This window comes from Excalfactoria chinensis, chromosome 4 (assembly GCF_039878825.1).
Source record: "Excalfactoria chinensis isolate bCotChi1 chromosome 4, bCotChi1.hap2, whole genome shotgun sequence".
In the NCBI taxonomy this organism is placed as follows: domain Eukaryota; kingdom Metazoa; phylum Chordata; class Aves; order Galliformes; family Phasianidae; genus Excalfactoria; species Excalfactoria chinensis.
Window position 1 is genome coordinate 4,207,380 of NC_092828.1, and position 22,258 is coordinate 4,229,637.

General features: G+C 36.2%; 1 long non-coding RNA gene across 2 annotated transcripts in view; it reads left to right on the forward strand.

Annotated features, from left to right (window-relative positions):
• Positions 1–22,258, forward strand: part of LOC140251829 (uncharacterized) — a 328,692-nt gene that overhangs the window by 149,367 nt on the left and 157,067 nt on the right. For both annotated transcript variants that reach the window (XR_011903474.1, XR_011903473.1), the window contains exon 6: positions 6,888–7,002. This is a non-coding gene — a long non-coding RNA (uncharacterized lncRNA). The remainder of the gene's footprint in view (positions 1–6,887; positions 7,003–22,258) is intronic.

Sequence of the window (22,258 nt, forward strand, 5' to 3'; positions counted from 1 at the left end):
AGCTTATCATTTTAAATTACCATACGGTTCTCAAGCTGCTCATTAAACAGGAGATATGACGATAAGGTAGGTGTATCTAATTAGCAGTGAATATATTATTTATGGCTTCTTAGAAATATGAGTGACCTGTAAGTTAACATTGTTGAGAAATTAATTTTTAATTGGATTTAGTCTTCCTGCTCTTTGCATTTCACCTGAAAAAAAATTTAAATAGGCACTTCTTAGTTCAAAGATCTGAAAGTTCATGTGTCAGAAGTTGTAAAACAGAACAAAATAAAGGTATATTCCAACAAAATGTCTGTGCTGTCATCCCTGGAATCTGTTACTGTTCTGCAATAAATCATTTGCAGAATTATATCCAGAAGCACCAAATCAGCAAATAATTTAATCACATGTTCACCCTTAAGTTTGGGACAGATTGGCAAACTCAGTAAAGTGCTGAAATGCATAAATTCTCTTTTCTTTCAATAACATCAATGAATTGACATACTGAGTCAGACTAAAAGTTGTTTCTAACCTAATACATTGGCAGCTGACAATAGGAGAGATATGGATTGTATGAAATAGAGATTTGCTGATTATTCTCTCGGGAGATTCTCCTAGCTATCTACAGCTTAAGAACTTCCTGAGGTATGGGCTTATCCATATGATTGTGTCTAAGAAACAAAATGTAGGACCAATCTTATATGAATTTGCACAACCCCCTTTTGAATCTGTTTAAACATTTACATGAGCTTTCTGTCAATTTGCTCTTTGTTTTTCAATGATCATTTTAGTCCAAAAAAAAAAAAAAAAATTAACTGACCTCTAGCTAAGTAAAACGTACAGCTGATACTCTATTAAAGGAATATGGAGATATCTCTTGATTTCTTGATAGACTAATAATGTCTAATGACTTTTGGATTTTGTTCCCTGCTGTGACTTTAACATCTTTTTATTTCTTTTGCATCTTCAGCTGCTGTGTTTCTAATATATTCTTAATATATTAGAAACAATACTTAACATTCACAACATCTACTTCAGTATTTTGTAACACAAGCACACAACTTTTATGTACAGAGTACAGATCCATCCACAAAAACATGCATATAGAGTCATATGTACTAGTATGTTTACCAGACTTCATATCTGTATTGCTTCTTTTGATGTTTATTCCAGTAATGTCACAAAAAAAAAGCAAAAACAAACAAAAAAAAACACATCAAAATATCAGGAAATCAATTTTACTGATGTATCTTTGAACATGCTCAGTCTTTCATACTTTCTGTGGGATGTGGTAACTGCCATGAGTTTTAAACACGGAGTAAAGCAAAGTAAATATGTTTACTTTTCATTTGGATTAAGTTACTATCTCTATTAATATGTAAGACATCTCATAAATATTATAGGAAGAAAGACTTTCTTTATGTTCTCTATGTTTACAGAATACGGCAGCTGATGCATAATTTAAGAGAAAAGAAAATATATGTAAATATACAGGTATTTATCAAGAGTACATAGATTTCATCATAAAAATTGTTCATTTCCAGGAGTATTTTCTGTGAAGATTATTCTATCTGAGGTTTATCTTTTCTTCCTTACTTCCTTACCTTACATGATTTAGTAATTTAAATTGATGGGAAAAATCTTTTGCAAATCTGAGCTCTGAAATATTTATGAGAAGGGGAAAAAAGCCATCAAGAGAACACAAATGAAACTGAGAGACCATCTTATTCACTGGAGTAATGTTTGTAGAATTCCTTACAATAGAAGGAATCTGTGCTCTTCAAATGTATGTTTTTTCCCTAGAACCAATTATCTTTCTAGTGGGATTTCTCACATTATAAGTTGTGTTGGGTTTTTTTTCCCCCTGATTTTTTGTAGCATTACCATATTACAGTATATGACTTAAAACACTGGGAGGAAATTTGCTTGTTCCTCAAAGCAAATCTGCACTTGCTCTCCAAGCTGTTCAAGTAGTATATAAAACATTTTTCACAAGTTTCAGAAATTAAAACTTTTTCTGAGGTATCAATGCCTGAAGCATTTATAAAAAGGAGGCAAGTAAATGCTGCTAGAATTCTAATGAACGCCATGATATTGACACTTCAACTCAACCAGACTTGACTTATGACTCTGTGTCTTTGTTTCCCCCCTGCCCTTTCTTGTTTTAGCTTCCTCAGCCTATATAACATTATCTATCTCATCTTCTAGGTTCTGATAGAGACATGTTTATTACAGATGTTCTGTCTACTTAGGAACCAGCATTTTCTTAGCCTGATTTTCTATTTAGAGTTAAGAAAGGGAAAACCATAAAAACAGCTATCCTTCAAATTATCTTTTTTTTCTTTTTTTTTTTTTTTTTCCTAGGTCCATCTAAACACTGCAGTCAGAAATAGAAACATGAGCTTAAAGGTGGCTTTTTATGCTTGATGCCCACTATTTAAACAACCTTTATCTTACTCTCCTGCCTTTCCTACCTTCTCTCCATACAACCACTGAAAGGATAAACTGTTTCAAATATATCTCCTGACCTCAGTTATTCTCACCAGTTTAAGTGGGAAGCTCAACATATTTTTCCTAAAATCCTGATTGATCCTGATATGATATGACCTGAATTAGTAATTCTGAAAGACTGCTCTCATTTCGTGCACCACCTGGAGCAGATTTCCATGTTCGGCTACAGAGAAGCCCATGGCTCAGAGCAGAGCATGTGGCCTGAAGGAGGCTTCAGCCCATGAATACCCCTGCAGGACCTGTAGACCACAGGTAGAAGCTCACAGAGGTGGTGACTGGGAGATCATCTTCCCATGGAGCAGTTCCTGAAGAGTGGGCTCTGTGATAAATGGCCTTGTTAAAACAATGCTTGAAGACCTGATGCCTGTGGGAAGCCCACATAAGATCAGTTTGAGAAGATCACATCTCCTTGTTCTTTAAAATCTTCAGTCCAAGTATATGTGAAATGCATTTTGATCACAAAATACCACTTGAATCCCAAGCCTCCCTGTGTTTCCTTCTCTCTAATACCAAATAATCACATAAGGCCAACTTTTTCTGAAATAATTTTTTTTTTTTTTACTCCAATGAGAAAACAAATTTTTCTCCTGATATTTTATTATATTTACTATTCACTCTTCAGCTTTCAATTGTAAAGAATGTCAAACTATACCTTTCAATTCTGTTAAACAGACATCCAAGTTCTTCTCAAACATTGCTCATGTTGATTTCTTGTAAACAGAAAATTATTATTCTTACTTCCAAATCTCACTTACAGTAAAACGTTTGAAGATAGATAAATGCTCCTGTTCAGCTTCTAAAGTTGTGCTGTTACAAATGTGCCACATACAATAAAAACTGTTCACTGTCATTTCTCTTCAGGATCATTCACAGAAGAACAAAATGAGTTAAACACGCAGAGAACAAAATGAGCTAAATTTACTGTAGTTGTGGGGCTGTCTTAAAGCGTGATTTTTACAACACTACATTTCTACCAGTAAAATTTTTAGAAAATATATGTATATAATTTCCTTTCAGAATTTTTTTTATTTCAGGTACCTATTAGGTATTCAACTTGTAATAATTTACTATAACATCTTATTGCATTCTCTTGCAATGAGAAGTTTAATCCACTGGATGAAACACATCTTGCACACGGTGGTTTTTTTCAGAAGCACTGGATTCTATTCAAAGTTATATTTCTTTGTTTCCAGTAAGTGGCCAGATTCCTATGTCTTCTCCCTTCTGTCATACTCTTCAGACAGAGACCTTGAAAAAAAAAATAAAAATGATCTATTTCTTATGGAAGCCTTTTCTTTTCCTTCATAATTCAGGATGAATTGGAAGGACTCATTTTGAAGAAAGAGATGGTGCAGTTTAGTTTGAGGATGTCTGCTGAATTTTCAATACGAAATTTCACTGTATCTTGGCAGATTCTGTCATTCAATTGACTGCTTTTGTCTGTAGTGAAAGAAAATTCTCTGTGAAGGAAAAGGAACAGAACACACTGATGTGATCAATTTTAAGATGTGAGGCAAGAGGTAAAATCAACCAATGTCTATTTTACTGACTGCACACAGAGTGTTCAATATCATCCAACATAACTGTCTTTGGAGTATACTATTAAAAGTGTTTCAGTGAATTTGTCACAAGTATCTGTAGGAAATGGGGAAAAAAAATAAAGAAAAGGATTATAGAAAGTTATCCACACACGAGTTTGACATATCTGGATGCAGTCTCTAAACAGAAAGTTCCAGGATTCCATTAGTGAGGACCTTTCAAATTGAGGAAGATATTTGAATGTACTCTAATGGGAAACAAGAAATAAACAAACACAGTTGCAGAACCAAACTGCTAGTAGATGGAAATTTAAGGACGACTTTCATTTCAGTCTCAAAGACAAATACAGGACACAGCAGGTGTATAGAAATAAGTCACCACAACTGATGAACAAGGGATAAAAGCTGGGATTTTGTAGACTAAAAAGTAGATGAGAAATGTCATCTGCATGACAAGTGCTAAAGTACATAATATTTACTTAGAAAACTAATTGAATACAAAGGTGATTTTTGACACTGCCTCATGAAACTCTTTACAAGTTATATCTGATCTGAACACCTTCTTTAACTTGTAGTTTAAATTAGGTACAGAGACGGAAACACACACGAGGAAGCATGTTGATTTCAGTTTTTTACTATTCTTCTGTGTAGGATGGAATCAGTCATATTTAAATCTTCACTGAGGTATTTCTAATTCAGTCCAACACTAGGACTTTGATCTTCTTTATTACTTTGACCCTCCTTTTGGGTTACATATGGTAGTTCACCTTCACCTGCATGAAACCAAACCAAAACAAAAACTGTTATGAAGAATACTTGTCTAAGTAGAGCAACCATTTCAAAGCATTGCCTAAAGACCTTAGTGTATTCCCTGGCTTGTATCAGATTAACTTGTGGGAGGATGAGTCAGGAATATGACAAGAAAGAGAGTACAACAAAATGAGGTTTGTTCAATTGACAAATATTTAGAAGCTTGGTTAGATGCAACCACACAGACTGTTAAAATGCTGGTCAGCCTTGCTATCCCTGCAGAAATATACAACTCCGTGGAATATCAAACTGAGATGAGCTTTAACCTCACCATTTGTGGATATTTGTCCTCATCATGAGGAAAATAACGGAACTTTGTTCAATTCAATGGAAAGGCAGGCCTTTGGTTCAGTTCGAGGGAAGTACCAGATATTACAAGCCTCAGCTAAAGTGCACTGGCAGCAGTAGCTGGGAATCATGTAAGACATCTGCAGTGTCCTTAAGCAAGCCTTTATTATCAGCCTTTCAGTCTCTTCAAATCAAAGCCTTCATCAAATCAGCAACTGAAATAATCTTCCAACTTCAGACAAAAAAAAAAAAAAAAAAGGAACACTGCATGTAAGAATATATTCTAAAGAACAAACAACAACTGAAGGGGAAAAAAAAAAGCAAGAGAAAAAAAAAAAGCTATTCTGGAAATTACATACTTAGAACATACATGAAGAAGGCTGAGGGGTACAGACAATGGGGTAAAAAACACTAAAGAAATGATAAATAAGCTCTCAAGAAAAGCATCCAGACCATACCACCTTCTGATATTAGAAGCTGGGCATTGGAGCTAGGGAGAGGGGAGTGTTTCAAACCAGCTATAGCTCATTTTAATTAAGGTCTAATTAGCAAGTAAAGCTTGCTGGAAGCAGGAGAAGTCCATGTCAGATCAGTTCACTGTAGCAGTTTTTGAGAATAAAGGTGTGGCAGGGTGCTGCTGACAAGGAAGAAAAGAAAAATGAATAGATTTAAAAGTTCTTGAGATCTTCTATATGTAGTTTGGTTGGTTTCTGTGTTTTTTTTTTTCCCCTTCTAAAATCTGTGTCTGAATAGAATTTTCCTGGGTTTCTTTGTCTTATGGTAAAAGTAGTTTAAAAATGAAAGTCTATAGGTACTAGATATGGATGTTTAGCCTTCTAAATACATTATTTCCCCAAGCTTATGGAATTTTCCTTTCCTCTCTCCCCATTCTTTTCATTGTTCTATGTAGTTGTTTTTTTAGGAAGTTTGCTGTGGAGTACTTTGTAAGGCCTATTTTTGTGCAATAACTAAAAGTGATACCAGTTTTATTCTGGTGTTGATATTGCTATGTTATCTGTGATCACTGTCTCCTTGTAGATAGTAGGATGGTTATTGCGTTTACAAGATCTGTTGTAATCTTGGTTTGAGCCTAGTCTTTTTTACAGGCAATCATACAGGCAATAATTCAGTTACCCATACTGAAAAATTGCTAGCAGAGGGATTCCCTTTGTGGAAAAGATAATCTCTTGAGTTCTATATACATGCTTAGAGAATGTGTACTCACTTGAATCTAGATGTTCTTTATTGTTTCCACAACTCTGGTAATCTAAGGATGGTGTATAACAGGAAAGCTGCATTATGAAATGACATGAGAAGGTGAATTAGAGACTTTGATCTTGACTGTAGTGTTATTTGTAACCACATGTGACCACATTTTTGTGACCACATGTGGACAGGTGTCACTTGAAAGGGAGGATAATAATGCATGAAGTTTCAACTGCACTTATCTGTGCTATGTATTTATTTCAAGCACTCAATAACATTGGGAAGCCATGGATTTGGATGATGAGTTGACATGCTTTTCTAATGACCAAAAGATGTTAGAGGTTACCCACACCTTGTTGGGAAATGGGAAGGTCAACAAAGAATGGGAGAGGAAACAAATATTTCTAAGTTTCAGTTCCTGAGCAAAAAGTATAGAAGGTGTTCTTGGAAGACATTTTCAGGCAACTCAGGGACAGGATATTGACTGCTAATGGATAGCAGAGGTTTACACAGTGTGAACTGTGCTTGATAAAGATTTTTCTTTTCTAGGAAGGAAACAATTTCATCTCTTCATGATGGAAAAGCAGTGGATGTTGTTTACCTTGATTTCAACAAGATTTTGTAGCAATGTTTTTTGTCAAGTCAGAGATGAGTGGAATATAAGGTGAGTAGAAAAACAGCTGATCTGCAAGACTAAATTTTGAGTTTTAACCAGATATTGATCGAGTGCTCTTTTCTGAGGGTCAGTACTGGGACTGGTGTTTAGAATCTTTGCGTGTGACTTGAATAATAGTCTTGTGGAGTAGTGCTTGCTCTTGGTGCGATCCTACCTCAGGGGATCTGTGGGTGAGACTCTTGGTGTAAAAGGTGAGGTTACTTAATGAATTCTGTGAGGAGTGAGTCTATGCTGCTTTTTTGACTCTCGAGTGTCATCTCTGTGCTCCTTGGACATCCTCCTCTACAACAGCTACTGTATAAACTGACCAGTCTCTCTTTACTTGTCTTGAACTTTTTTGACCCTGGTGTAGGGGATCCTGTTTTAGCAAGGAAAGTAGGACTTGATGATGTCTAGAGATCTATTCTAATCTCCATGATTCTGTGAGGTCTCATTTGGAGTAGCATGGTTCTTTAATGTGATAAGAAACATAAATCTGAGATCCTAGTCTAATACCACTTAAGTTATTTGGTAGTCCTGTTTTGAAAGCAGAGTAGTCCAAATACAATTATACGTAGGTCATGGCAGGACATCAGAACTTAGAAAATAACTTTTATTGTTTGCTTGCCTAGAAGGAAAAACAGTTGTTATTTAAAGTTGTGAAACTGTTTCAGAAGATGTGCCTTCTCATTAACATAAAATTTCTGCTATGCTGTAGTGTTGGCTTCTGGCTATGTTAAATTTAATTATTTTCCTCCTAACACCTTTTGTATTTCACGATTCTTGCCTTATCAAGTCTGATAGCAGTTGCAAAAATAAAAGAGAAAGTGCAAATAATGTTTAATTCATGGTAACTTGTTCAAATTTTATGATCTGAGTAAAATAGCCCACATAATATATTTGATTCATCTTTTTTTTGTGTGTGTGTGCTAGTTTAATAAATTTCTTATAAAATCATAAAATAATTACAAAACCAATGTAGATGCAGCTAAATCCCCTGGATATCTTTTAAATTGAATTGTTAGCTTAAGCAACAAAACCAAAAATAAACCTAGTACTGCAAGCAGCAGTCAGGTATGTGGTGTGTCCTAGTTTTCCTCTGTAAATGATATTTGGAGATACTACTTATTTTTCTGCTGGAAAGAGAAACTGAAAAGATAACGTCATTGTGGAACATTAATATGTTAAAGCTGGCACTGAGCTAGCTATTAATCAGCCTTATGTGACAGGGTTTTCTTTATTGTAGCCTAACTTTAAGGGAATGCCATTATCTCCTTTAAAGTTTCATACAAGTATATATTATTATCAGCATTCATAAATTTTAGATTACCAGCTGATGGGTAGTATGGTAAGGATTTAAAGAAGCCCTCAGATCATTCAGAACTCAATCTGGAATCCTAAAGTAGAATTCAGAAACAAAGCAAGGTACATTAGCAAAATAAATATAAATAAATAAACCCACACAAAACACAGATCTTTACTTTCTAGTTCACACCAACTTATTTTATTTTTTTTACTTTAGAACATTTTTGGACATAAATAAAACTACAGAAATGAGAGCTTCACTTCCCTGCTCTCTTTGTTGTGGATATGGCTAATCTTGTCTTTTAGTAGTGTCCTGACATTTAGCACATGCTTAAGAGAGTGATTAGCCCCATTGTTAACTAACCAAGCTTGCTTGGTTGGGAGAGATGTGGTCGAGATCACATGACCGCTGCAGACTTCTCCAAGCTTGAAGACATAGTGTACCCAATTGTATGTATGGGATGTGCCTTTGTTCTGCAATTAGGTGGCAGGATCCTCTCATGTATCCGGCATGCCTGCTTCTATGTTGGTCATAAGAACTATGATTTGGGTTGAGCCTTTTCAGGCAACACGATATATACTGCATTAAAATGTTGCATAAGGTGTATTGCTGTTTCTTTAGTCCTGCTTACACACCTTGATAGGAGTTCATTTCTTCTCAGTTCAGGAAGTAATTTCCTGATTTTCCTCCATGGAATTATACCAACACACTACACAAACCGTATCATTATAAGATTTTAATATTTGAAAAGCAATGCAGAAGAACAAGGTGTCTGTAGATGAATGGTAGTTGGAAGTTATTTAAAATTATTGCAGTGTTCATCCTGTGTTTAACAATCTTTGTAGCATCTGTCAGGGATGAGTGTTGCCTTTCTTCCTCTGGACAGAGGGACAGGTAGAGCTTGAAAAGGACCCAAACAACCCTACATTTAATTCATTATTATGCTAGACAGTTTCACAATGCGGTGCTTTCTGGAACAACACTCTGTAATGCTGTTGAGATAGTTTGCTTCCTCATTTCCTTCAGGATTCTGCTTTCAGCTCTTCTTCAGCATACCTGTGAAAATAGCTGCAAATGCATGTACTATGTCTACATGGACCTAAGACTTCTTCCTGGCTTTCTTAAAAACTGAAGCAAGTGATTACTTGGCCTGTTTAGTCTGTGAGCAGTTATGATCCCACACTTTTACTTTCTACTTTCAATCTATCAAAACAAGGAGACTTTGAATGCATTACTATTGAACATAGCAGTGCACAACCAAATTGAGTGATGTTTCCATTTCAAGGTTTCTAAGACTTACTAAGCTGAAGTCTAAAATACAGTGACATTTCTATTTGAAATGACTGTAGTAGAACAGTCTAAGCTATGGTTCCTGCTCTCAAACAGTCCAGGTTACTTTCTAAAGTGACTCTGAAAACTAATTAGATCTGAAGGCAAATTTCTGGCTGAATTTCATGGACTATCAAAGCACTTCCAAACATCTTGAAAACCTTGTTGTTGAACAATTGTTTTATTTCACCATGTATGATACTCAAGGCAAGAGTGAGGCTTGCAGTGACACAGAATCAGGATAACATTGGATTTCCTATTTTCTACTCCCTTTCTTGAGGCCTTAACAGTTTACTTTTAACCTCTATGTGCATTTTTAACTGTTAGGGTTTGAGGCTGTATTGACTCTGTTTCTGCCTACATTTTACTACATGGGTTGTTCACCTGTCCTTAATCTATTAATAATTGTTATTTGTGAGCTCTTCTGTACTTCAGAATTGCATTTTATATAAATTTCTGTACTGAAATTTGAGTAATATAGAATACTTAGAGCAATTGGAAAGTAACACAGCTATTGCAATTTTTCAGGGTATCCTGTGGAGTGTGCACTGCTCTTGTTGTCTACCACATTGCTCTTCTCGTACTGGTCTATCTGAAGTAGATGCATGCTATAACAATTTTGACCACAAAATTGTGCTAGTATTTACTATACAGCCACAAGCATGTTCTCAGGCATGTTTTTAGTGCACTTGATGAAAAACTTCACGTATTGTTTGATATTTATGGAAACTGGGTTTCAGAACTGAGATTCTGAGTAGCATAATGTGAATCTGAGATGAATAAATGAGATTTGTTATAATTTGGAATTTCATACCATCACATAAAAGAGAATTTGATCACAGCTACGTTGAAAAGTTTAGTGTAGGTAGCAAAGAGTTATATTCAAAATATATATGAAATAGGCTTGTCTCAAAGCAAAGCCAGTTTGAAAATCCTTCAATGAAAGACCAAGTAGAATGTTTTAGTCAGATAAGATTAATGAGTGCTGCTGGGGATTTGTGTATTAGTTCATTCTTCTTTCCTGCTATCTGCAGTGATGTCAGTTGCTCATATTTTCAACTAGTAAAACACAAGCTAAAGTTATAGGTTGCTAAATATAGCTAGCTTGCTACATCTGTTAGTTTGATGGTTTATTTGTAATGAAGACCCCAGAGCAAAATCCAAAATGCTGATATAGAAGTAAAACCTTGCAACAAATTTGAGTTGCAGCTTAACCTAATGGAGAGTAAAGATGATTATAAAGTGCAACAATAAATGAAATGTGGAAGGGGGATAACTAAGAGCAAGGTTTCTCTCAGTGCATTCCCTTTATGGGGAAAAGAGTCATTGCTTTACAGTCTACCATCATCTTTGAAACTGTGTCACATACCAACTCATGTCACAATGAGCTGGAGGTGACTGTAGCAATACAGTAAGAAGTAATGACACATCTGTGACTTTCTATTGCAATCTAATAGGAACTATAATGTTCTATCATATGGCAATGCTTTCCTCTTGCAACATATATATCTGTGTAGAATAGGTCTATAATGGGGTGAAACTTACTCTGACTTATTCATAAACTTTAAGATCCCAAAATGAAGGAAAATCTTTAGGAAGGAAGCTGTTCTGATAAAATCCAATTTTGGGATTGTCTTGATGCAATGTATACTGAAAATTTTGAGTGAAGACTTAAGCAGAAGTATATGAGGGAGGGTACTTTTACACACGGTGTCTCAAAATTGCATTTCTATGCTTTTTTTTGGCATTCAAAACCTCTTTATTACCTTTAATAAGTATTTCCATGCCTATCTTATAGTCTAATGATATGTATATTGAATTATCTCTGGGAACTTTAGCTGAACTTTAGGACTGTGGGGACAGTTATCCTTCTGGAGATAATCAGAATCTTACATCACTGAATGTTGTTGTGATTTGTTTATTTATTTTGGTTTAAACTAGAGTGTAACTCAGATACAGAAAGCAACTAAAAACATGCAGTTAAGCTTTTCTCAGATAATTTCCCAGTGTTTGTTTCTGGGAAATGATTCACCACAGGACTGGATTAAAGAAGTTCAAGGTAGATTCTATAGCTGACAACTGCCAGAGTACTCCTTAAACCAGAAATTTAAAGTTAGTTTTACATGATAATTAAACGAGATATGATGATTATATACTTAAACACCTTCAAAAACTTGGTCTCCAGTCACTTGTGTATGACAGAACATGCTTGATAAGATAAAGTGTAGGTGTTTGTCCATGTTTGCATTGAATCTTTATTCACACTGCCCTCATCACTTGAAAAAACAGAGATTATTATTCATTATTGTAGCAAGCTGTCCAAGTCAGTGTTGCCATAGAAACTCTAAGTTTCAGAATTGTTTCTCTTCTCAGAGATTGTTCATTTTTGTTTTTATCACTGATACTAGCTTTACATTTAGTAACTGGCTTCTGTTTGTAAGTGAATAAACACGGATGTATAGGTTCCATGTGTGGAATGTGCTTATTTGCATCTGGCTACCCGAACTTCTAAAACTACTGTATTGAACTTGGCAGCCAGCATGTGAATGAGCAAATGAGTATATGCTGAAACAGTGTTAAGCTTGAATTTTCTACAGATGCTTGCATTAACCTGGCAGAGAAGGTGGAAAATGGCAAGTATTTTTTCAAGCTTCAGTCCTTAGGAGATTTATAGCAAAAATACTTCTTATAACTAGCTGCCTACACACAGCCTTCTTCACAGAGAATCTGATAGCACAAAGAACCACAGAATGATGCATCAAATAATCACTTGGTGTACCTCAAACTTGCACAAACTCTTTTATAGTAAAACTAAATTGTTTTTCTGCAGATAAAGTGAATCTACCTGGCCAAAGATTTTTGCATGCAGCCAGCTTAAAGATCATGGGTTTATTTCCTCAGGACAAGATCTGAACTGATAGTTATGAACTGAAGTTCTAATAGTCATTCCTATTGATCACTGCCGCAATTATGTACAGATACAAACCCTTCAGAGAAAAGCCAGTAGGAAGCTATGAATTATTTATATTTTCAAAATAACTCAGATTCTCTCTTAAAATCAGATTTCAGTTGAGTTGTGAGAGGGGAAAGAAATACAAAACTTATCAGGTACAGACATGCTGAAACCGAATTTTTCAAGGGAGAGCTCAGCCTGATGTTATAATACTTCTAAAGTCTTGATTAGTTACCAAGAAAGTCAAACAGAAATAATACCAAATAAGTCAGGCAATCGAAAGTAGTACAGCTGTTCACAACATCTTCCACATCAAAGATGGTATAATAGCTGTCAGTCCTATTATCATGGTAACTAGAGATGCTTATTGGAACAAAACATCTTCCTGTTGCTTCATGTGTAGGTCATGCTATTCCCATTTAATACAATGGAAAGCCATACCAACAAAAGTTGGACCATTTCTGTTAAAACCTTTGAGAAAACTGTCAGAGGAAGACTAGCGTAGCAACAGCAAATCTGAGTAACATGTTAAACAGTGTGGTGTAATGTCCTAGATACCCCTGCTAGATTATGGATCTTAAACTAGTATTTCAATGTAAATTATAAACTTCTGATGATTTCTGGTTTGAGGGAGATGGGGTGAGCATTTCCATTTAACAGAATAAAATTCTAATATATCAGAGCTCACTACTGAAGCACTTCCAGTTTTCCTTGACGCCTTAATACAGGAGAAATTCAGAATAGCTGCAAAAGCTTCCTAAATATTTTTTCCATTCAAATGTTTGCAAGACTTGTAAAGTTAAACACTGGAACTTTTCAACTACTTTGAGGATGATAGAGATTTTGAGTTGAGTTAGGTGCTCAGATTAAATATAAGCAAGTCCTCTTCTGATGTCTGACAACATTCAAAGAAGCTGTGAATTTTTCCCTTGTTGATTACTGAATGAAGTTGCTTTTTGTGATAACTGACTAAGGATAACTGAGAAGCTATAGTTAACTGAAAAATACCTATTGAAAAATGACCATATGAAGAATTGAAATTGTGGACTTGATTTATAAAGTATATAGGAATTTTTGGCAGTGTAATGAATGGTTATTTTTAATTAGAACTAGCACAGATATCAGTAGGAAAACATAAATTTTGGCCTATCTTTTTCCTTAAATGTCTCTACTTTGTTTGCTTAAATGATAATATGAAATTTTGGATGCTATTCTCCAAATCCTAGGTAGGAGTAACAGGACTGTCTATCAAGACTGGTTACTTATCTCTCTGTGATGTTTTTCACATCTGTTTGAGGTGCTTAAACATTGAAGATGTTGTGAGGTGCTACAAGTAGTTATTTAGAAGTGTTACTCACCAGTAGTCATTAGCTGTGGCAATATAATGCTACTAATAGAGCGCTGTTGGTGGCTGAGAAATCAACAACTGTGGCTTCCATGCACAGGGAATCTGCCCCTCTAGGCTAGCACATGTCTGGAATGAACACTTAAATGGATATGATGATAAAACATAAATTAGACAAATTTTTATTAAAATGTGTTTGTGTAGTGAATTGCCAAGGCTATGACTAGGAAAACACAGTGTGTAGGGAAGAAGTAAGTTGAGACAAATTTAATTCATGTAGTTGCTCTTAGAAAAAAGAAATTTCTGTCCACAATAGCAAACTTCTCCCTAAGGAGTTTTTAGTCCTAATGTTGATTTGCTTGCTTCTTGAAAGGGAAATGTTCATTTGAGATGGTGGTTTTCTGCAGGTAGTCATGAAATCTGTTAAGAGATGGTACTCTGCAGAGCTTTCCTTGTGCAACTGTTAGCACTGGCATAAGAGGTCGGTAATGGGAGCACTTTCTCTAAATAAGTTTTATGTGTGCCATAAAGATATTTTCCCTTCTGAGAACAAAAATGATCTGGAACTGATAAAATGTGTGCCCTGGTAGCAAGTTTTATCTAAAGAGTTCAAAGTTTTCAATATCTTATGAGATTAGAATGTAATACTTTTATTAGAAATTAATCAACTTTATTAGGATATTAAACTTTGATTTCTCATGTCCTTCCTTTTTTATGTTTATTTGAAGCTTACAGTGAGGAATCATTTAAACTTTTTTCTCTTAATTAAATTAAAGCAAAATTCACAATATCCTAGGTTGAGTTAGGCCTTAAAAAGGGGTTGTCATTTTTCAAGGAGTAATAGTTATTTCAAAGTGTTATACACTGGAAATCAGAATGCTAGGTGTAGAATGAAATGATTTACTCAGAATGATCATGCTGACTCTACTGAAAATATCTGTAGGGTTTTTTTTTATTATTAATGCTATAAAATGATTATTTCTCCAATTCTTATATAGTGAAGGTAAATGAATAGCCCAGTCTAAGGAGGGTATGGATATGCTGTGGAAATGAAGCATGAATAGTCCTCTTTCCTCCCCAAAACTTACGGTTTAAAAGTAGACCTACTGAACTCTGAAACCAAAGGTGCTACAGTGGAAGGCAGATATTTCCCAGGGTTAGGAATCCTCATTCATTTCTCAACTTTCCAAATGCCTCCTAAAATAAAATGAACACAAGTGTAATGCAAAACAAAGAAACAAACTGCAGTGTTGTGTTGCTCTCTTGAGAGTGAATTTGAACCTCATGGAAGGAAGGTTTGAATGACACATCTAAAAAGGATAAAGTGCCAAATCAATGAATTTCATTCATAAAAGCACCATTATATTCAATCTTTTACATAGTAAGGGCATGTCCTAAGTAGAGAGGAAGGTTCTGAATACTTGTATGGTAACAAATACAGGTCGAGTGATGAAATAATTGGGAAAGTCCCATGCAAGTGCTTTCTTGATCAGAGCTCTCTGCAAGACTTAAAACACAAGCTTAATGTTGTTTTCCTATCCCATGTTTGTGTCATTTTCATTAACACATGTAGTTAAATGGGGGAGATAAGTGATTCCTGCATTGTAACTTGGGATTTTTCAGTCAGTCTGGACCTACCAGGTTGTTCCAGTGTTGCTTTACTTGATAAAAGTACTTTTAAACACTCAAATTCTGTGCTTTTGGGCTGTCTTTCTGTCAGTGGCTGAAAAACTCCCACCAGCCCCAAGTCTGAGATATGACATGTGGCCCACAGCATGTATAGCTGCTTCTTGTGGTGTCTAAACAGCTATGAAGTTTTTTAATCTTTTTACTACTTTTTCTTTATTACCTTCAGAGCTCACATACAGTGACCTTTAGCACTAAGCAAAAATACAGGCAGAAGAATAGAGTAGACAGATGTGTTCAGTTAAATCTACCTGAGTGACTGAACCTTATGCCTGAAATTAGTTGAGATAGTGTTTCTCTGAAAACACATTCAAATTATGCCTGTTAACGTAGGCATAAACAGATTCCCATGATCATAGTCACATACCTAATATGAAAAGCACTGAACAAGAACTTCAGAACAGTCACCTTTAACTGTATCTCTGCGTCAAGTTTTCTAGTTCATCTCCATGCAAAGTAAAAGCTGCATCAATAAAAAATGATATCGCTTTCTGAATTGGAATGCTTTTCAGAGAAATCTGCATTCGTTTTGTTATTTTATTTATTTACTTTTGCAAGACAGCTTTTAAGAATGACTTAACAGTTAGGAAAACAAACCTTGTTAGGAGATCTTAGAGCTGATTGCTGACTAGTGTAGATACAGACTGATTTCTTCCAGTGAGGAATTTCTTGCAATATATATATTTCTGTTGAGAATATGCCTTTCCAACTCCAATGTCTCTCTGCCTGGAGGGAGCACATAGATATTCTTCATGTTTCCCTTTTGGTAATGGCTTGATCCTTCAGATTCTTGGGTCTGTGTATATAACTGTCTTAAAATAATAACTTAAAATACATGTGATTTATAGGATTCCTATGCATGTCTGAGATCTCTCCATTAATCACTTTTATACCTGTCAAAAAGTCATCAAGACAAGATACCCTCTTTATTTTTTTCCTTTAAAAAAAAATAAAAATGTTTATTCATTATCTTGGCCCTTCTTTGGTAGGGCATTGGTCAGTGGTTAATGAAATGCATACTAGAGACAAAGATAATAGCAAGCCCAGTACAGGCTATCTTGTAGGTCTCTATGTGAAAAGATATTAGCTATCACCAGTGTAGTTTGTAGTCCTGAGGATAAAGGGGACATAAAAACTGTTGTCTGCTGTTAGGTCCTTCTGCTTAAAATTACTACAGAAGTTTCAAAGAGCAAATATCAAATCCTATTTGATGTTTTAATCACCATAAACTGTAATGTAACTCATATCTGTGAACATTTATTGATTTGCATAGCAAGATTATTTTTAGCAACTCTGAAGAATGTTACTGTGGGATAAAATAATTTCTACAAGAGGAAAATGATGGTTGCTTTTAAATTACATGTTAATCTGGGAGCAGCATTTAAACTAAACAGAATAATAAAGTTACATTTTCTGGGCATTTAAAATAAAAGCCTGGGATGTGCAATTAAAGCCAAGTGTCAGGTACTCAGGGATTTATTTCTGCTTTTGTCATTTGCTCGTAGATACGTGAATTTTGAAAGATAACCATTGTGAGAGGTGATTACCTGGGAAGTCCATCTGGTTAATTCATCATGAAGGCAATAGCCTACTGAGTAAAAAAGCGTATAATATGGAGAAGGAGTAATGAATGCTATGCTGTACACAAAATTGTCCCATACATGTAGGAAAATGGATTAATAGGATGAGAACTTAAACAAGAATGTGTGAATTTAGTTCAGAGTCCAACCTTTTTAGCAGATGTAATAACAGCTCTTTAATTGATAAGCTAACAGGTTTGTAAAAGGGACCTTTGCCGTTGTGTCCTGTCTCATCTACTTCAGTACACTAGACATAGTATTCCTTGGTGGGGCGAAAGCAATGCAAGAAAGGATATTCTAATATGTGGATAGGATAATTCAAAAAAGACTTGAAATATAGTGAAGAAAAACATTATCGTGTTTTTATCTTTGCTTGGGGAGCAGAAAATTAAATGTTTCTTTTTGAAGAACAGTTTTTCTATATTTCTCTTCCATATAGCATTTTGAGGAGCTTTATCACAGAATCATAGAATGGCATGGATTGAAAAGGACCGCAGTGATCATCCAGTTCCAACCGCCTGCTACGTGCAGGTTCACCAACCACCAGACCAGGCTGCCCAGAGCCACATTCAGCCTGACCTTGAATGCCTCCAGGGATGGGGCATCCACAGCCTCCTTGGGCAACATTTTCCAAACCAGTTATAAACAGTCTTTTGTATGGAAAGAGTAATTTGTTAGATATCTATTGCATTAATCTATGTTAATATGTACTTCGAACATTCAATTTCTTACACTTCTGTACAATCCCAAAATTTTCAACAAAATTGGAGCTTGTATTGATATACTGAACACATACTTTTTTGCTTGGTGTGATTTCATCATTTTTCCTCTGGCCACCATAATCATGGAATGAGATAATTGTTTCAGTTGGAAGAGACCCTTAAAGATCATCCACTCTAAATCCCCTGCAATGAACCAGTACCTACAGCTCCATCAGTTGCTCAGAGCCCCATCCACCCTGGCCTTGAGTTTCTCTAGGGCCTGGGCATCTGTCATCTTTCTGGTCAACTTGTGCCAGTGCTTCACCACAGAAGAAACTTTTTCATGACAAACCTTTTTCTTATATCCACTCTAAATTTCCCCTCTTTTAGTTTGAAACTATTTCCCCTTCACAGCAGATCATTCTAAATGTCCCTTCTTTCTTACAGCCCTTTTTTAGATACTGGAAGGCCTCTATCAGATCACCTGGGGACATACTCTTCTCCAAGCTGAACATCCCCAGCTTTCTTGATCTGTCCTTGTAGGGGCAATGCTCCATTCCTTGGATATTTCTGATTGCTACTATTATAAAATCATAGAAAATAATTCATGAATGTATTACACCTTTCTAGATGCATGGATCTATCTGCAGGTTCATGGCTTTGATTTACCTGCCTGAACAACAAAATTAAAAAGGATGATAACTGGGTGAAAATACGATGCTACCAATGTTGGGTAATTTGCAAATGACACAACTTGCTCAGTTGTCTGTCTCCAGAGAGTTTTTTGGAAGGTATAGGAAACATCCAATTGATGATTGAGAGACCTCCCTATAGACAAACTAAACAAAAGGTAACAATTTATCCCAATGTTTTGGTTCACTGCTGATGAATTTTCTTAGCATCTGTTTAAGTGTTTGATTAAACTATTCTACAAGCCCATCTGTTTCTGGCTGATAGGAAACTGTGTGTGAAGGGGGAATTTTAAAAGCTTGCATACCTCATTTAACAGAGAAGACATAAAATTAGTGCCCTGATCTGTTGAATTTTCTAAGGGTAAGCCTACTTTGATAACAGCATTAATCAATTCATTAGTTTCATGTTTTGTCAGCTAAGATTTTATGGCACTACTGTGAGGTTTGCAAGGTGCCAGCATTCCTTCCACCTTTTACATGTTTCTCAGTCAGGAAATGTGACTAATGAGAATTAAGCTTCAAATTAAATATTCCTAGTGTAGCTGTATAACATACTGCTATATACAATACAGTGAGCACATCTTCAGATGTTAAAGGGTCATATTTTTTCCTGATCTCATATTTGAAAGCCATACTATTGCAGTTGTATCATAGCATTCATAGATGACTTGATTTCTATGCTTGACCTCTCTCATCTTTAAAGGATGGGCAGCAGAGACAGGGAGGTGATTGTCCCCCTCTATTCAGCTCTTGTGAGGCCCCATCTGCAGTACTGCATCCAGGGGCCCCAGCACAGGAAGGACATGGAGCTCTTAGAGTGGTCCAGAGGAGGGCCAGTAAGATGATCAGAGGGTTGGTGGGCCTCTCCTATGAGGAAATGTTGAGGGAACTGGGCTTGTGTGGAGAAGAGAAGGCTCTGGGAAGACTTCATTGTGGCTTTCAAGTACTTGTAGGGAGCATATAAACAGGAGGGGGAATGGCTATTTACGAGGGTGTACAGTAATAGGCAAGGGGGAATGGTTTTAAACTGAGAAAAGGGAGGTTTGGGTTGGATCTTAGGAGGAAGTTTTTCACCCAGAGTGTGGTGAAGCACTGGAACAGGTTGCCCAAGGGGGCTGTGGATGCCCCATCCCTGGAGACATTCAAGGCCAGGCTGAATGTGGCTCTGGGTAGCCTGGTCTGCTGTTTGGTGACCCTGCATGTAGCAGGGAGTTGAAACTGGATTATCATTGTGATCCTTTTCAACCCAGACCATTCTATGATTCATATACAGTCATACCATGAGCAGAATTTGTTTTCTCACTGCTTTATATTTCATTAATTGCTCTGTGATCTGTATGTGTTGTCTCAGTCCTCAGTTGGTGATCTCTGACACAAAGGATGAATCTGAGTTGTGAAGTTGTGCATCTATTTATTTCTATTGAACGCAGCAGAATTAGAATGGTACTTTTGCAGAAATACAAACAGCTTTGAAAGGACTGGTCATCTACAACCAAAAAGCAGTGTGAAGCTTTAACTAATTGCGAAAACTGACATATATGTCTGGTACCCAATGACAGGTGATGAAGTTCAGTCTAGTTTAGAAAATCTTGATGAATACCGGTTCTGCCAAATATCTGGTTCCTTGTCCAAATGTAAGAAACATTAATTGCAGTATCTCATAAGAATTTATTTTACAGTGTCTGATGCCTATTGACTCTTGTCTTTTGAGGGTGTACCTCTGCCTCCACCTTGTTTATACCCCCTCAGTTAGCTGAAAGAGTAGCTCATGTCATTACACTGTCTTTTTTACTATAGTCTTCTTCAACTGCATCTTTAACCACAAAAATGTGTTCACTGCTCTGGTAATTGCACAAAAATATTGGCTTTCCTGATAGCTTCTCCCTTGCATGGTATTGACCTAGGCATGCTTCCAGAGTGTCTGAACACAGCTGTATAACAGCATCCAAGGGCTGTTCTCCATAGCCATGCTGAAGCAGGACATTCTCCCTGAGTGAAAAGAATTCAGCCACCATTATTTTTGCTCTGCTTTATACCACAGGGCCAAAGAATGGGTTCAGTTCTTCCTATTTCATGTTCTGCTGTAAATTCACTCCTGGAGCTCTGCTCCTTTACTTTGCATTCATTCTGTAGCTTCGGGTGAGTTGATAAATCTTCCAGTTTCCTATCTGTAATGTCAGTGTTGTGGTACTACCACTTTTGTAAGATTTCAGATGTGATATATTCAGAAAAGTGTTTTTTTTTTTCCTTAGAAAGAGTGGATTTTCAGGAGGTCTAAAAGCTGACTTCTATCACTGCAATTATCAGGACCTCAGACCAGTTAGTTTTTCATGCCATGCAGAACATGTGTTCCTGTGCTGCTCTCTGTATCAATACGAGAGCTTTGTTCATCTCTGCTATTTGAATGGGATCTACACAGGAGGCCCTGGTATCACCAGGAGCCTCAGGTAAGGTTTTAATGTGAAGATAAGGAATAATCATCTTTGACTGTGTTGGTTCCTGTTTCTTGCTTCCAGTCAGTATGCTAGAAGAAGGAAACTGAACAGGACTTTCTCATTCCTTTCTTCAAAAGAAAATACTAAAATGGATCCCTTCTCTCAGAAGTTCATGCCCTTTGGTGCATAGGATGTAGAGCTGCCCTGTATCTTGGGATACATTTTTCTGCCCGTTAACATAGACTACGAGCAGTGTAGAAAAAAAAGTCAGCTTGTTGTATTTTATCTTAAGGAACTGGATTGCAGAAAATTAGAGGTGAATTAGGGATGACTCCTGGTGCTGGATTGAAATGTGACGACTGGGGGAGCTGAGAAGCAGATCTTTTTTCCAGAGGACTTCTTTCATGAAAATGGAGGCATTCAGACCCACTTGTTCATTACTCATGTTTGAATGTTTAGATTTTATTCCCCACTTTGTAATGAGTAGAAAGGACAATAATGAGAACTGAAATGCAGACAACATTTTTTCTCTCCTTGCTGTGTTTCCAGTTACAAACCCCATGGTACACACAGCTTTTGAGCTCCTTCTTTCACTGTTTGTGTTTGATACGCACACAGATATTTCCTGCAGTAACCCATCATTTTGTACATCTCCTGTTCACGATGGGGCTTGCATGATTTCTTCTGTGCAGCCTTAATTTCTTTTCATTTGCAAGTTAATATTCCTTTCTCAGTGACAGAATAGAATTATAGAATGATATGGGTTGGAAGGGACCTTTAAGACCATCTAGTTCCAACCTTCTGCTATAGGCAGGGATACTGCCCTGCAGATCAGGTTGCTTACAGCCTCATCCAGCCTGGCCTTAAATGCTTCCAGCAATGGAGCATTCACAACCTCTCCGGGCAACCTGTTCTAGTGCCTCACTACCCTCACAGTAAAGAATTTCTTCCTTATATCTAGTGTAAATCTTCCCTCTTCCTGTTTAAAACCAGTTCCCCTTATCGTGCTGCTACGTGTCCTTATAAACAGTCCCACCCACCACAGCTTTTCTGTAGGCCCCATTCAGATACTGGAATAAATCTAAGATTGAAAAGTAAGAGATGTTTATTTTTCTTTGTTTGTCTTTTTTGTTATTAGTATTTTTATCCCATCCTACCAGAAGTTGAGTTTCTACTAACGAAAATGTTCTGATTCTTTTTTTCCCCTTTCTGTAATTTTAAAAGAACACAAAAATCAA